We start from the raw sequence: 13,594 nt of genomic DNA, 5'->3' as shown, positions 1-13,594 counted from the left end.
ACCACCACGCCCGGCTAATTTTTTGTATTTTCAGTACAAACGGGGTTTCACCGTGTTAGCCAGGACAGTCCCGATCTCCCAACCTCGTGATCCGCCCGCCTCGACCTCTTAAAGTGCTGGGATTACAAGCATGAGCCACCGTGCCCAGCTGCTGATCCTTTTGAAAATAAATTTCAGTCATCATGATGACTGACTGCTAAATATATCACCACATATCTAAGAACAAGGACATTCTTTTATGTAACCACTATACCATTATGACACCCAAGAAATTTAACATTGACTCAATAATAGCTAATGTATATAAAATCGATACTCCCCAATTGCTCCTGAAATATCCTTTATATCTAAATGTTTTATTTTTGTTGTGAACTCAGACATAGTTGATACATTAAGTTTAGTCTCCTCCTTTTCATCCTTTCCTCTAGAGTAATTACCCCTGCGCGCCCCTCCCCCACCTTTTTTTCTTTTTCTTTTCTGTCTTTTTTTTTTTTTAAGACAGTTTCCCTCTTGTTGCCCAGGCTGGAGTGCAATGGCGCGATCTCGGCTCACTGCAGCCTCCACCTCCCGGGTTCAAGCGATTCTCCTGCCTCAGCTTCCCAAGTAGCTGGGATAACAGGCACCCACCACCACGCCCAGCTAATGTTTGTACTTTTAGTAGAGATGGGGTTTCTCCATGTTGGCCAGGCTGGTCTCAAACTCCCGACCTCAGGTAATCTGCCCGCCTCGGCTCCCAAAGTGCTGGGATTACAGGCGTGAGCCACGGTGCTAGGCCCCTGCCCCCTTTTTAAAAAAGTAGACTCTTCTTTGATTTCTCTCTGGTGTTCTGTTTTATTTTTATCATTTTTTTCTTTTTTTGAGATGGAGTCTCTCTCTGTCCCCAGGCTGGAGTGCAGTGGCATGATCTCAGCTCACTGCAACCTCCACCTCCCTGGCTCAGGCCATTCTCCTGCCTCAGCCTCCCGAGTAGCTGGGATTACATACATGCACCGCCATGGCATGATCTCGGCTCACTGCAACCTCCGCCTCCCTGGTTCAGGCGATTCTTTTGTCTCAGCCTCCCGAGTAGCTAGGATTACAGACGTGCACCACCATGCCTGGCTAATTTTTGTTTTTTAGTAGAGACGGGGTTTCACCATGTAGGCCAGACTTGTCTCGAACTCCCAGCCTCAGGTGATCTGCCCACCTCGGCCTCCCAAAATGGTGGGATTACAGGCATGTGCCACCACGCCTGGCCAATTTGTTTTATTTATTTTTATTTTATTTTATTTTATTTTTTAGAGACAAGGTCTTGCTCTGTTGCCCATGCTGGAGTGCAGTGGCATCATTATAGCTCACTGCAGCCTCAAACTCCTGGGCTCAAGCGATCCTCCTGCCTCAGCCTCCCAAGTAGCTGGAACTACAGGCTCAAGCCACAATGCTAAGTTTTGTTTTGTTTTGTTTTTTGTTTGTTTTTTTGTTGTTGTTTTTAAGAGTTGGAGTCTTGCTTTGTTGCCTAGGCTGGTCTTGAACTCCTAGGCTCAAGCAATCCTCCTGAGTAGCTGGGGTTACAGGCACAAGCCATCATGCCTTGCTAGTTGCCTTTTTCTGGTACTAACATTTTTGGAAACTACAGGATGGTTGACTTATAGAATGCTCCACTTTCTAGATTTGTCTGTTTCTTTCATGATTAGATTTAAAGGATATTGCCTAGAAGGTATGTACTTTCCATTTGTATGGCATCAGAAGGCACATGTCAGTTTGTCCTATTATTGGTGACATTTGGTTAAAGTGATATTTTCCTTATCTTTCCATTCTAAGATACTTTTTCACTTTAAGAAGGAACCTGTTGAGACTATGCAAATATCCTATTCCTCAACAATCTAACCCAATGGCTTTAACATCTGTTGATTCTTTGCATCAATCAGTTATTAAATAGGAGTTGCAACATGGGAATTTTATTTATTTATTTCAAGACAGGGTCTTGCTTGGTCACACTGGCTGCAGTTGCAGTGGCATGATCACAGCTCACTGCAGCCTCAACTTCCTGGGTAGCTGGGACCACAGGTGTGTGGCACCACATCCAGCTAAGTTTTGTATTTTTTTGTTAGAGACAGGGTTTCGCCATGTTGCCAGGCTGGTCTCAAACTCCTGGGCTCAAATGATCCACCCGCCTTAGCTTCTCAAATTGCTGGGATCACAGGCGTGAGCCACCGTGCCTGTCTAAGATAGGGGTTTTCTAATACCATCATTCATTCTACATTTATTGACTGACTTTTTTGTGAACAAGAACTTTCCATTTTTCTTTCACACTTTTGATTCACAGATTTTTAAAAATACCCTATGTGTTAGAATTTATGCTGCTTCTTGATTTTCAAATCATCCCAGATTTGGCTAGAGAGAGCCTCTCTAAGCCAGCGCTTACGTCCTATTGACAGTCCCTTTAATCTCGAAGCACTTCCTTGCTTTTTGACACAAGGTATCCTAAGTTCACTTTGTATTTTCCCTGAGCCAGCCCTGTAATCAGCCATTTCTTCAAAGTGCCCGTTTCATGGTAGACTTTTAAAATCCTTAATTGGATGCCCCCCAAAATGGCAAGAAATTTTTTTCATTTCTGAATTGCTGCTAGACTACTAACATTTTTTCCCCTTCATGATGCATTGTGTCTCACTTTCATATGCTAAGGAATAATAAGGCCTAGCAGTTACTTTGTACTAATATTTGGGAGTTTTTAAATAAAAGTGCAAGCACTGCTTCTTGTGCTCTAATTTTACTTTTGAAAAAAGTAATCATTCACAGTTCTCAAATATGAGAATAAAGACAAAAAAAATTTTTAAGTGCCCATATTATTGTAAATGTTAGTGTTTCCCAAGATTCTGCCATTGGTTCATTGATTTTTTTTTTCTCTCTTCATCGGATGTCTCCTAAATCTACATATCTAAGCAAAGGCCCCTCCTAGATCTTCACTTTCATTTATAGCTACCTGCTGGACAGCTCCTCCTCATGTTTTTAAGTACTTAATAACCCTAAAATAGCTTTTTTATTCATTTATCCCACCCCCAGTCATCCTCTTAATTAAGGTCCTGATTTCAATAAATGAAAAATTATATATATATATACATGTGTATATATATGTATGTGTGTATATTTATATACATATATACACACATGTGCATGCATATGAAATATACACAAAAGCGTAGAAATTTTTTAAGAGAATTAAAATTTCTCCAGTATTCCAGGGCACACCATACGTTGGAGACTACTAACTTGGAAGATAAACCAATCTCTAACACTGGCTTTCAAGGTTCATAATCTGCTCCTGGCCTACCTCTTATACTCATCGTGACACTCTATTCTGCTTGTGGCCCAGACTCATGCTCTGATTTTTCCCAGCTTGGTGCTTTGCTGTTCCCTCTACCTGATATTCTCACCCCTTCCTCTCTGCTTTGCCTGGCAAAATCCCACATTCTCCAGAAATTCTATCCCTTCCTACCCATCTTCTCCTTCCTCACCAGGCTTATAAAGAGACAAAAATATACAATGGACGCTCAGGTGAATGTCACCCAAGTGATCAAACTTACCATCCTCCTATGTGTGCCTTTCCTCCATATCCCAGCGATACCATGTACATGCCTGTCACACTTAGCTGCATTGAATTAAAACTCTGTGTCTTTGGTGAGCTCCTTTATGGCAGGAACTGTTTTATTCGTCCAAGTATCCACAGTGACGGCACAAAATAGACATAATACATTTTCAACGTTAGATATGCAATAAAAATACTACAATGAGATCAGAGGGAAAATAATTGCCAGTTACGTCTCCAGGCAAGCTTGACTCATCGCTTAATTGTCAAGCACAACAAGTAATAATGCTTTTGTCAGATTTTCCTGGAGGTGGAGCATTGAAGGAAATATTTAAGGTTGACAGACTGTAAACTTCAGGTGTGTTTAAAATAAAAGTTTGAATTGTTAGAACAACCTATCTCATGTAATGAGCTACGGATTTCAAGTATGTGGGCTATGTAGTTACTGAACTCTATGGTTAACTGTAATAGTAGGTAGGACAGATAATTTCTTCTGATCAAGAGTTTTTCTACTGTCTTCTCTAATAATTCCTTGTGTAGTCTTTTCTTTCTTTAAGGATGATAAGCTCTCTGAGGGCAGGAGTAACACTATAATCTACTCTTACATCCTTAACATATTAGACCCAGAGTAGATATTCAGTCAATAATTGTTGGCTTGAACTTTAAGAATCTATTTTATTTTGTCCCTTTACCAAACATTTATTTATTTATTTATTTATTTATTTATTTATTTATTTATTTATTTTTGAGACGGAGCCTCGCTCTGTCGTCTAGACTGGAGTGCAGTGGCACGATCTTGGCTCCCTGCAAACTCCTCCACCTGGTTTCAAGTGATTCTCCTGCCTCAGCCTCCTGAGTAGCTGGGATTACAGGCACACACCATTGCACCTGGCTAATTTTTGTATTTTTAGTAGAGTCAGGGTTTCACCATGTTGGCCAAGCTGGTCTTGAACTCCTGACCTCAAGTAATCAACCCGCTTCAGCCTCCCAAAGTGCTGGGATTACAGGCATGAGCCACCGCGCCAGCTTTTGCCAAACTTTTTACTATCCATTTAGAATAGGTGGAAAAGACTGAAGAAAACAGATTATATTTTTAGTGCCCATTAGAAGTGACAAAAATATTAATATGTATGGCCTGCTCCAAGACAAAAATCTTAATTTTTCCCCATAGTTACATACTTCTTTTCATCTATTCCTTACATTGTTTGAGAGCCTGGCAGATTATTTATGTGATCTTTTTCCTTGCTCTCCCATGTTTTTCTCCTTGGCCATTTTATTATTCCTTAAAATTCTACCAAAGGGACATGAGGTAGAGAAAGATGAGATGTTAGGTCCTTTTTGCTATTGGATCTGATTAAAAACTCAGAGAAGAATAAATTGAAATTTAATTGTTAAAATATTTTTTAATCATCTGTGTTTAATCATTCTTGTTCTTTGTTGTCAATAATTAAATTTATTGACATGATCAATTTAGGCAATCTCTTCATTTAATTTTTTAATAAATGTAATGATGTAAAATCTCATCAAAATATTTTATTGTTTTATATATACTAGATTATTTCACTCATAAAATCCCTGTGCAACAGGTCGAGTAGAAGAATTCCCACTTACTAGATGATCAAGAACTCAGGACAACACAGATGGTTACAGATGTGACTAGGATGCAGCTTTCAAATTTGCATATCTTCAAGGTCCCAGGAAAGTTTAAGATAGGAGTGATGAGAGCAGAAGTGTGTATGCTCTGCATTTAATTTTTTTTTTTTTAGACGGAGTCTCGCTCTGTTGCCAAGACTGGAGTGCAGTGGCACAATCTCGGCTCACTGCAACCTCTGCCTCCTGGGTTAAAGCGATTCTCCTGCCTCAGCCTCCCAAGTAGCTGGAATCACAGGTGCCCACCACTATGCCCGGCTAATTTTTGTACTTTTGGTAGGGACAGGGTTTCACCAGGTTGGCCAGGCTGGTCTCGAACTCCTGATCTCAGGCAATCCACCCGCCTCAGCCTCCCAAAGTGCTGGGATTACAGGCATGACCCACCACTCCCGACCAGCATTATGTCTTTTAAAATGTACATACCTTAATTTAAAAATATTTATTGCTAAAAAATGTTAATGATCACCTGAGCCTTCAGCAAGTCAGAATCATGTGCTGGTGGAGGGTCTTGCCTCAATGTTGATGGCTGCTGACTGCGCAGGGTGGTTGTTGCTGAAAGTTGGGGTGGCTGTGACAATGAAGTTGACCCTATCAGTTGACTCTTTCACAAAAGATTTGTCTCTAACATGCGATGCTGTCTGACAGCATTTTACCCACAGACCTTTTTCAAAATCGAAGTCAGTCCCCTCAAATCCTGCTGCTCCTTCATCAACTAAGTTTATGTACTATTCTAAGTCGTTTCTTGTAATTTTAACAATGTGCACAGCATTTTCACCTGGACTACATTTTAACTAAAAAAAAAAAGTCACTTTGCTCATCCATAAGAATTGACTCCTCATCCACTCAAGTTTTAACATGAGATTGCAGCAATTCAGTCACATCTTTAGGCTCCACTTTGTGTTCTTTTGGCATTTCCACCACATCTGCAGTTACTTTCCCAAAGTTATCCATAGGATTGGAATCAACTTCTTCCAAACTCCTGTTAATGTTGATATTTTGACCTCATCCCATGAATCATGAATGTTCTTAATGACATCTATAGCACTGAATCCTTTCCAGAAGGTTTTCAGTTTACTCTGCCCAGATCCATCACAGAAACCATGACCTATGGCAGCTATAGCCTTAAGAACTATATTTCTTAAATAATAAGACTAAAAATAAAAATTATTCCTTGACCCATGGGCTGAAGAATGGATGTTATCACACATTAGCAGGCATGAAAACAATCTCCTTGTAGAGTTCCATCAGAGCTCTTGGGTGACCAGGCACATTGTCAAAGAGCAGTAATATTTAGAACTGAATCTTTTTTTCTGAGCAGTCAGTCTTATCAGTGAGCTTAAAATATTCAGTGAACCATGCTGTAAACAGATGTGCTGTTGTCCAGGTTCTGTTGTTCCATTTATAGTGCACAGGCAGAGTGGATTTAGCATGAATTTTAAGGGTCCTAGAACTTGGGGGATGGTTAATGAGTATTGGCTTCAACTTAAAGTCACCAGCTGTATTAACCCCTAACAAGATAGTCAACCTGTCCTTTGAAGCTTTGAAACCAGGTGTTGACTTCTCTCTAGCTGTGAAAGTCCTAGATGGTATCTTCTTCCAATAGAAGGCTGTTTTGCCTACGCTGAAAATCTATTGTTTAGTGTACTCACCTTCATCAGTGATCTTAGCTAGATCTTCAGGATAATTTGCTGCAGCTTCTACATCAGCACTTACAGCTTCACCTTACACTTTTACGTTATGGAGACGGCCTCTTTCCTTAAACCTCATGAATCAACCAACCTCTGCTAGCTTCCAACTTTCCCTTTGCAGCTTCCTCACTTCTCTCAGCCTTCAGAATTGAAGAGAGTTGGGGCCTTGCTCTGGATTAGGCTTTGGCTTAAGGGAATTTTGTAGCTAGTTTGATCTTCTATCCAGACCACTACAACTTTCTTCATATCGGCAATAAGGCTGTTTCGTTTTCTTATCATTCATATACTCACTGGAGTAGCACTTTAAATTTCCTTCAAGAACCCTTCCTTTGCATTCACGACTTGGCTGTTTGGCACAAGAGACCTAGCATTCAGCCTATCTCAGCTTTCAACATGCCTTCCTCACTAAGCTTAATCATTTCTAGCTTTTGATTTAATGTGAGACCTGCAACTCTTTCACTTGAACACTTAGAGGCCATTGTAGGGTTATTAATTGGCCTAATTGGACATGTCTGGCCAGCGGAGCAGTCAGAATACATGCAGCATTTATCAATTAAGTTCGCTGTATTACGTGGGTTCAGTTCATGATGCCCCAAAATAGTTATGATAGTAACATCAACGATCATGGATTACAGATCACCATAACAGATATAATCATAGTGAAATAGTTTGATATATTGTTAGAATTACCAAAATGTGACACGGAGACACAAAGTGAGCACATGCTGTTGGAAAAATAACACTGATAGAATTGCTTGACACAGGATTACAACAAACCTTCAATTTGTAAAAAAACACAGTATCTAGCCGGGCGCAGTGGCTCACGCCTGTAATCCCAGCACTTCGGGAGGCCAAGGCGGGTGGATCACCTGAGGTCAGGACTTTGAAACCAGTCTGGCCAACATGGTGAACCCCTGTCTCTACTAAAAATAAAAATAAAAAAAAATTGCTGGGCATGGTGGCACACACCTGTAATCCCAGCTACTCGGGAGGCTGAGGCAGGAGAATCGCTTGAATCCAGTAGGTGGAGGTTACAGTGAGCAGAAATCGTGCCATTGCATTCCAGCCTGGGGGACAACAGCAAAACTCCATCTAAAAAAAAAAAAACAAAACACACACACACACAGTATCTGTGGTGCACAGTAAGGTGAAGTGTAGTAAAACAAGGTATCCTTGACACTTATTACTGTCAAATTCCCTTTGTTTATGTGCCTAATGGGATAGTAGACTCCTTACTTTAGTTGTTAAATGGTTTTTGAATACTCTTATTTACAGTCTCTTTTAAAATACACTCTTTGTGTTGACATAGACGATACTTAACTAAATTTATAGCCTATTTATCTAATAATGAAGAACAAAAGTAAGCTTGAAAATAGAGAAGCACCTAAAGAGATGTCAAAGGCATGCAGACGTTTTCTTATTCATAAGCATCTACTGAATGAATGAGGAGCCAGAGAGAATTTATTTTTACTTTGCATAGATTTCAATGAGCTTGTTGATCTGGCTTCCCAGTCTTCAGGAGTCACACCTATAGAAGCTATGGAGTAGGGGAGGGGAGTGCCAGAGGCAGGCCAAAGAGGTCATAGTTACAACCTTTGATGTAAAGGATGGAAGTTATGAAGAAAACAAAAGACAGTAGTTTGTGGCCAGGTAGTGCAGTAACAATGTCTTGAAAGAAGGTCGCTATCTTGCCGACAGTGATTCTGTGTCACCAAGAAAAATATTTTACCAGTATCATCTGCACAAGAAGTCAGGAAGATTCATTTTATAAAATTCAAAACAATTAACTTTGAAATGTTTTGGCAAAGTGAAAAGTTTCTGTTTCTAGGAAAACTCATTTTGGGGGGTGGAGTGAGAAGGACAGAAATCTTGTTCCTAGATTCCCTTATAAAAGGTTAATGAAGGCTGGGGTGGGCAGACCGCTTGCGCTCAGGAGTTCAATGCCAGCCTGGGCAACATGGTGAAACTCAATCTCTAAAAAATACAAAAATTAGCCAGGCATGGTGGCACGCATGCCTGTAGTCCCAGATACTTGTGGGGCTAAGGCAGGAGAATTGCTTGAACGTGGGAGGAAAAAAAAAAAAGGGTTAATGGCCTAACAGTCTGACCAATTTTGCCTTAAACCATGCCATCAGTTGTATAATATAAAAATGATGTTCACATACAGTGTGTATTTAGTGTCACTACTGTTCTAAAATTATGTGAGCTCTTTTCATTGGGGAAGTTGCTTTGAGAATGCTATTTATTGACAAAACAGAGTCTCAGGCCATGTTTCCACGTGTGTAACTTGGTTTTGTGAGGTCCTTTCACAAAGATGAAGTAGGAAGGTTTCAGGCACAGCAAAAGGAAAATTAGAGCTTCTTGATATTTTCAGGGTAGGTTTTGTGTTTATGGTTTGAGTGCTCTTCATTTATTTTTACTTAATTTCTGAGCCAAGTGGCTAAAACAGTAGGTTTCTGGAACAGAATTCCTCAAGCTGACTCCTAGCTTTGTTGCCAAGAGATACCTCTCAAAATGTCAAACATGGCAATATCTGGAATTTTAAAACCATCTTGTTAAAGTTATTTATTAGTTTTGAATGTGGTGGACTTGGTGACCAATCTTGACATATGTTGCTTTGCTTTAAAAGCACCTAGGTTTGTTTAGTGAGGAAAAAAAGAATGTAATTCTTACAGTTTTTCGGTTTAAAATAATAGAATCTGAGTGTCAGAAGCAAATGTGAAGGTCATTTAGTACAATTTTTCTCTATGAATTTAGATTCTTTTATGTCCCGGTTACAAATTGGCACACTTATCATCTGACAAAAGGCATGCTACATTTGCAAAAATCTATAAACATTCCACCTGCCAGGATCCACGGAAAAGCGAGCAGTGAGCTGGCAACGCAGCACGAGCAAGTGCTGAAAGCCCAGATCTGGACGCTTTGTTGGACACCTCCCAGTCATCATCTTTGGGAGGCAGGATGAGTCAGGAGTTTATCTTTTTTAAAAAGCTAGTTCTAATAGAACCTACTTGCTCTGAAATATATTTCCATTATTCATCAAAATGGCTCATAGTTAACTAGGATTTTTATTTAGAGAGAAACCTGTGAATGTAAGGCATTAAAGATCATCTTCATGAGTTCAGCACTAAACTCATTTTACTACCTTGAACATCTCCAAAAAAAAGGAATAGGAGGCAAGAGAGCAGCTTTCTTCTGCTTCAGCCAAGCATACTCTCTGCTGTTACTGAACAAGGGCAGATTTACACAGATTTTGCTGTATTTCTGTGGCTATGGGAAGGATGAGAAGTAATACTACCAAAGCATGAAAAGGATGAGAGGTAACACTACCAAAGCAAAAGAGAGTTTGTTGCATACTATGCAGTAGATTGGGCTATGCAGAAATTAAAGACCCTTTACAATTTCAAAGATTTCTAAGGATGAGAAAAGCCTGCAGTAACTCATTCAGTTGTATTCCTTTAACCTAAGCAGGAATGTATCTAATTAACCTATTCTGGAAAAACTTGTCTTCAGAGTCCTAGATTTTGTTCAAGTAGCTTGGAGTTTTTAGTCAAGGAACATGTGGTGTTAACTATAAGCTACATGTTATCTGAGAATTATTCCACAGTCTGAATGGAGTAGTAGTGTTTTCTGAAATAATATTCCCATAGGGCAAACCACATGTAGGAAGTGGAAAGAGCTTTTGATGCCTCGTAGCATGTATTCATTAGCTAAAAAGGAGAGGGCTGGGACAGGAAAGGGATGGAACAAATGTGCAGCATCCTCACCAACTCTTGTTTGACCATTTCCAGCCATCTAGGGAAAATACATTATTTTATCCCTTTAGTTAAAGCTTTCATTGAAGGGAAATATATCTTCATAAAAGTATACAAGTTTCAAATATGGAGAATATTAATTTGTCACAAAGTCAACACCCTCATGTAACCCATCACCCAGATAAAGAAACAGAACGATTGTCACATTCAGAAGGAAACAGAGGGAGGTTCTACCTTCACATTTCTCCCCAAATGTAATCTCTATGATAACTTCTACATTCATAGATTCATTTTGCCTCTTTTTAAATGTTATATAATTTAAATCATATAGGATATAGTCATTTGCCTATAGTTTCTTTTATTTACAATTGTGAGGTTCATCTCTGTCACATGTAGTAGCAGCTTGTTCATCTTCAGTACTGTGTAGAATTGTATGAACACACCACAATTTATAGTTATTCATTATATTGTAGTGAGCAATCTAGCTTATTTTCAGTTTTTGGCAATTACAAATAGTACTGCTATAAATAAACATAAAAAAATAAAAACAACAATAAAACAAAAAGACTACTACTATGAATATTCTTGTATATAATTTTGGTTCATATATATTCATATTTCTCTTGAGGGTGTTGCGTTATTGAGTGTGCTATGTTCATTTCTGGTAAACACGAATAGTGTTCTAAAGTGGTTGTACCAATTTACATTTTCTTCAGTGGTATAAGAGAATTCCAGTGTTTCATATTCTTACTAACATTTGATGTTACATATATTTTTTCATATTAGCATTTCTGGTGACTGTATAGAGGTATATCTCTTTGTGGTTTTAATTTGCATTTCTCATTCCTGTACACCAACAAGAGCCAAGCCATGAGCCAAATCAGGAATGCAATCCCATTCACAACTGCCACAAAAAGAACAAAGTAGCTAGGAATACAGCTAACCAGGAAGGTGAAAAATCTCTACAATAAGAATAACAAAACACTGCTCAAAGATATCAGAGCTGACACAAACAAATGGAAAAACAGTCTATGCTCATGGATAGGAAGAAAAATATCATTAAAACGGCTATACTGCCCATAGCAATATACAGATTCAATGCTATTCCTATCAAACTACCAATGACATCCTTCACAGAACTAGAAAAAAACTATTTTAAAATTCATATGGAACCAAAAAAGAGCTCGAATAGCCAAGGCAATCCTAAGCAAAAATGACAAAGCTGGAGGCACCACATTACCTGACTTCAAACTATACTACAGGGCTACAGGAACCAAAACAGCATGGTACTGTTACAAAAATAGACACATAGACCAATGGAACAGAATAGAGAGCCCAGAAATAAGACCACACACCTACAACCATCTGATCTTTGACAAAGCTGACAAAAACAAGCAATGAGGAAAAGACTCCCTATTCAATAAATGGTGCTGGGATAACTGACTAGCCATATGCAGAATATTGAAATTGGACCCCTTCCTTACACCATATACCAAAATCAACTCAAGATGGATGAAAGACTTACATGTAAAACCCAAAACTATAAAAACCCTGAAAGACAACCTAGGCAATACCATTCTGGACACAGGAACAGGCAAAGATTTCAGGACGAAGATGCCAAAAGCAATTGCAACAAAAGCAAAAATTGACAAATGGGATCTAATTAAACTTAAGTGCTTCTGCATAGCAAAAGAAACTATCAACAGAGTAAACAACCTACAGAATAGGAGAAACCATTTGCAAACTATGCATCTGACAAAGGTCTAATATTCAGCATCTATAAAAAACTTAAACAAATTTACAAGAAAAAAACTCATTAAAAAGTGGGCAAAGGACATAAATAGACAATTTTCAATAGAAGACATACGTATGTCCAACAAGCATATGAATAAAAGCTTAATATCACAGATCATTAGAGAAATGTGAATCAAAACTACCAAACCATCTCACACCAGTTAGAATGGTTTTTATTAAAAAGTCAAAAAATAACAGATGCTGGCAAGGTTGCAGAGAAAAGGGAACATTTATACATTGTTGGTGGGAGTATAAATTATTTCAGTCATTGTGGAAAGCAGTATGGTGATTTCTCAAAGAGTTAAAAACAGGACTACCATTCAACCCAGCAATCCCATTACTGGTTATATATCCAGAAGAATATAAATCATTCTGCCATAAAGTCACATGTTCACTGAAGCACTATTAATATCAAAGACATGGAATCAACCTAAATGAGCATCAGTGACAGATTGGATAAAAAAAATGTGGTACATGTACACCATGGAATACTATGCAGCCATAAAAAAGAACAAGATTGGCTGGCACAGTGGCTCACGCCTGTAATTCCAGCACTTTGGGAGGCCGAGGCAGGAGGATCATCTGAGGTCAGAAGTTTGAGACCAGCCTGGCCAACATGGCGAAACCCTGTCTCTACAAAAAAATACAAAAATTAGCCAGGCATGGTGGCATGTGCTTGTAGTCCCAGCTACTTGGGAGGATGAGGCAGGAGAATCGCTTGAACCTGGGAGGCAGATGTTGCAATGAGCTGAGATTGCGCCATTGCACTCCAGCCTGGGTGACAGAGCCAAGACTCTGTCTCAAAAAAACCAAACCAAACCAAAACAAAAAACAAAAGAAAATGAGATAGTGGCATCTGCAGAAACATGGATGGAGCTGGAGGCCATTATCCTTAGCAAACTAATGCAGGAACAAAAAACCAAATCCTACATGTTCTCTCTTATAAGTGGGAGCTAAATGATGAGAACTCATGGACACAAAGAAGGGAACAGCAGACACTAGGGACCAATTGAAGGTGGAGGGTGAGAGGAGGGAGAGAAGCAGAACAAATAGCTATTGTGTCCTTGTTAGTACCTAAGTGATGAAGTAATCTGTACAACAAACCCTCGCGACATGAATTTACTTATACAACAAACCTGCAT

At 39.2% G+C, this 13,594-nt stretch overlaps 1 protein-coding gene across 1 annotated transcript in view; it reads left to right on the top strand.

Annotated features, from left to right (window-relative positions):
* The window catches only part of LOC116483250 (charged multivesicular body protein 3), a 116,590-nt gene that overhangs the window by 21,574 nt on the left and 81,422 nt on the right, over nt 1-13,594 (top strand). The window lies entirely within an intron of this gene.

The sequence above is a fragment of the Hylobates moloch genome, unplaced genomic scaffold (genome assembly GCF_009828535.3).
Source record: "Hylobates moloch isolate HMO894 unplaced genomic scaffold, HMol_V3 SCAFFOLD_15, whole genome shotgun sequence".
In the NCBI taxonomy this organism is placed as follows: Eukaryota; Metazoa; Chordata; class Mammalia; order Primates; family Hylobatidae; genus Hylobates; species Hylobates moloch.
This window is presented reverse-complemented; position numbering and strand designations above follow the sequence as displayed.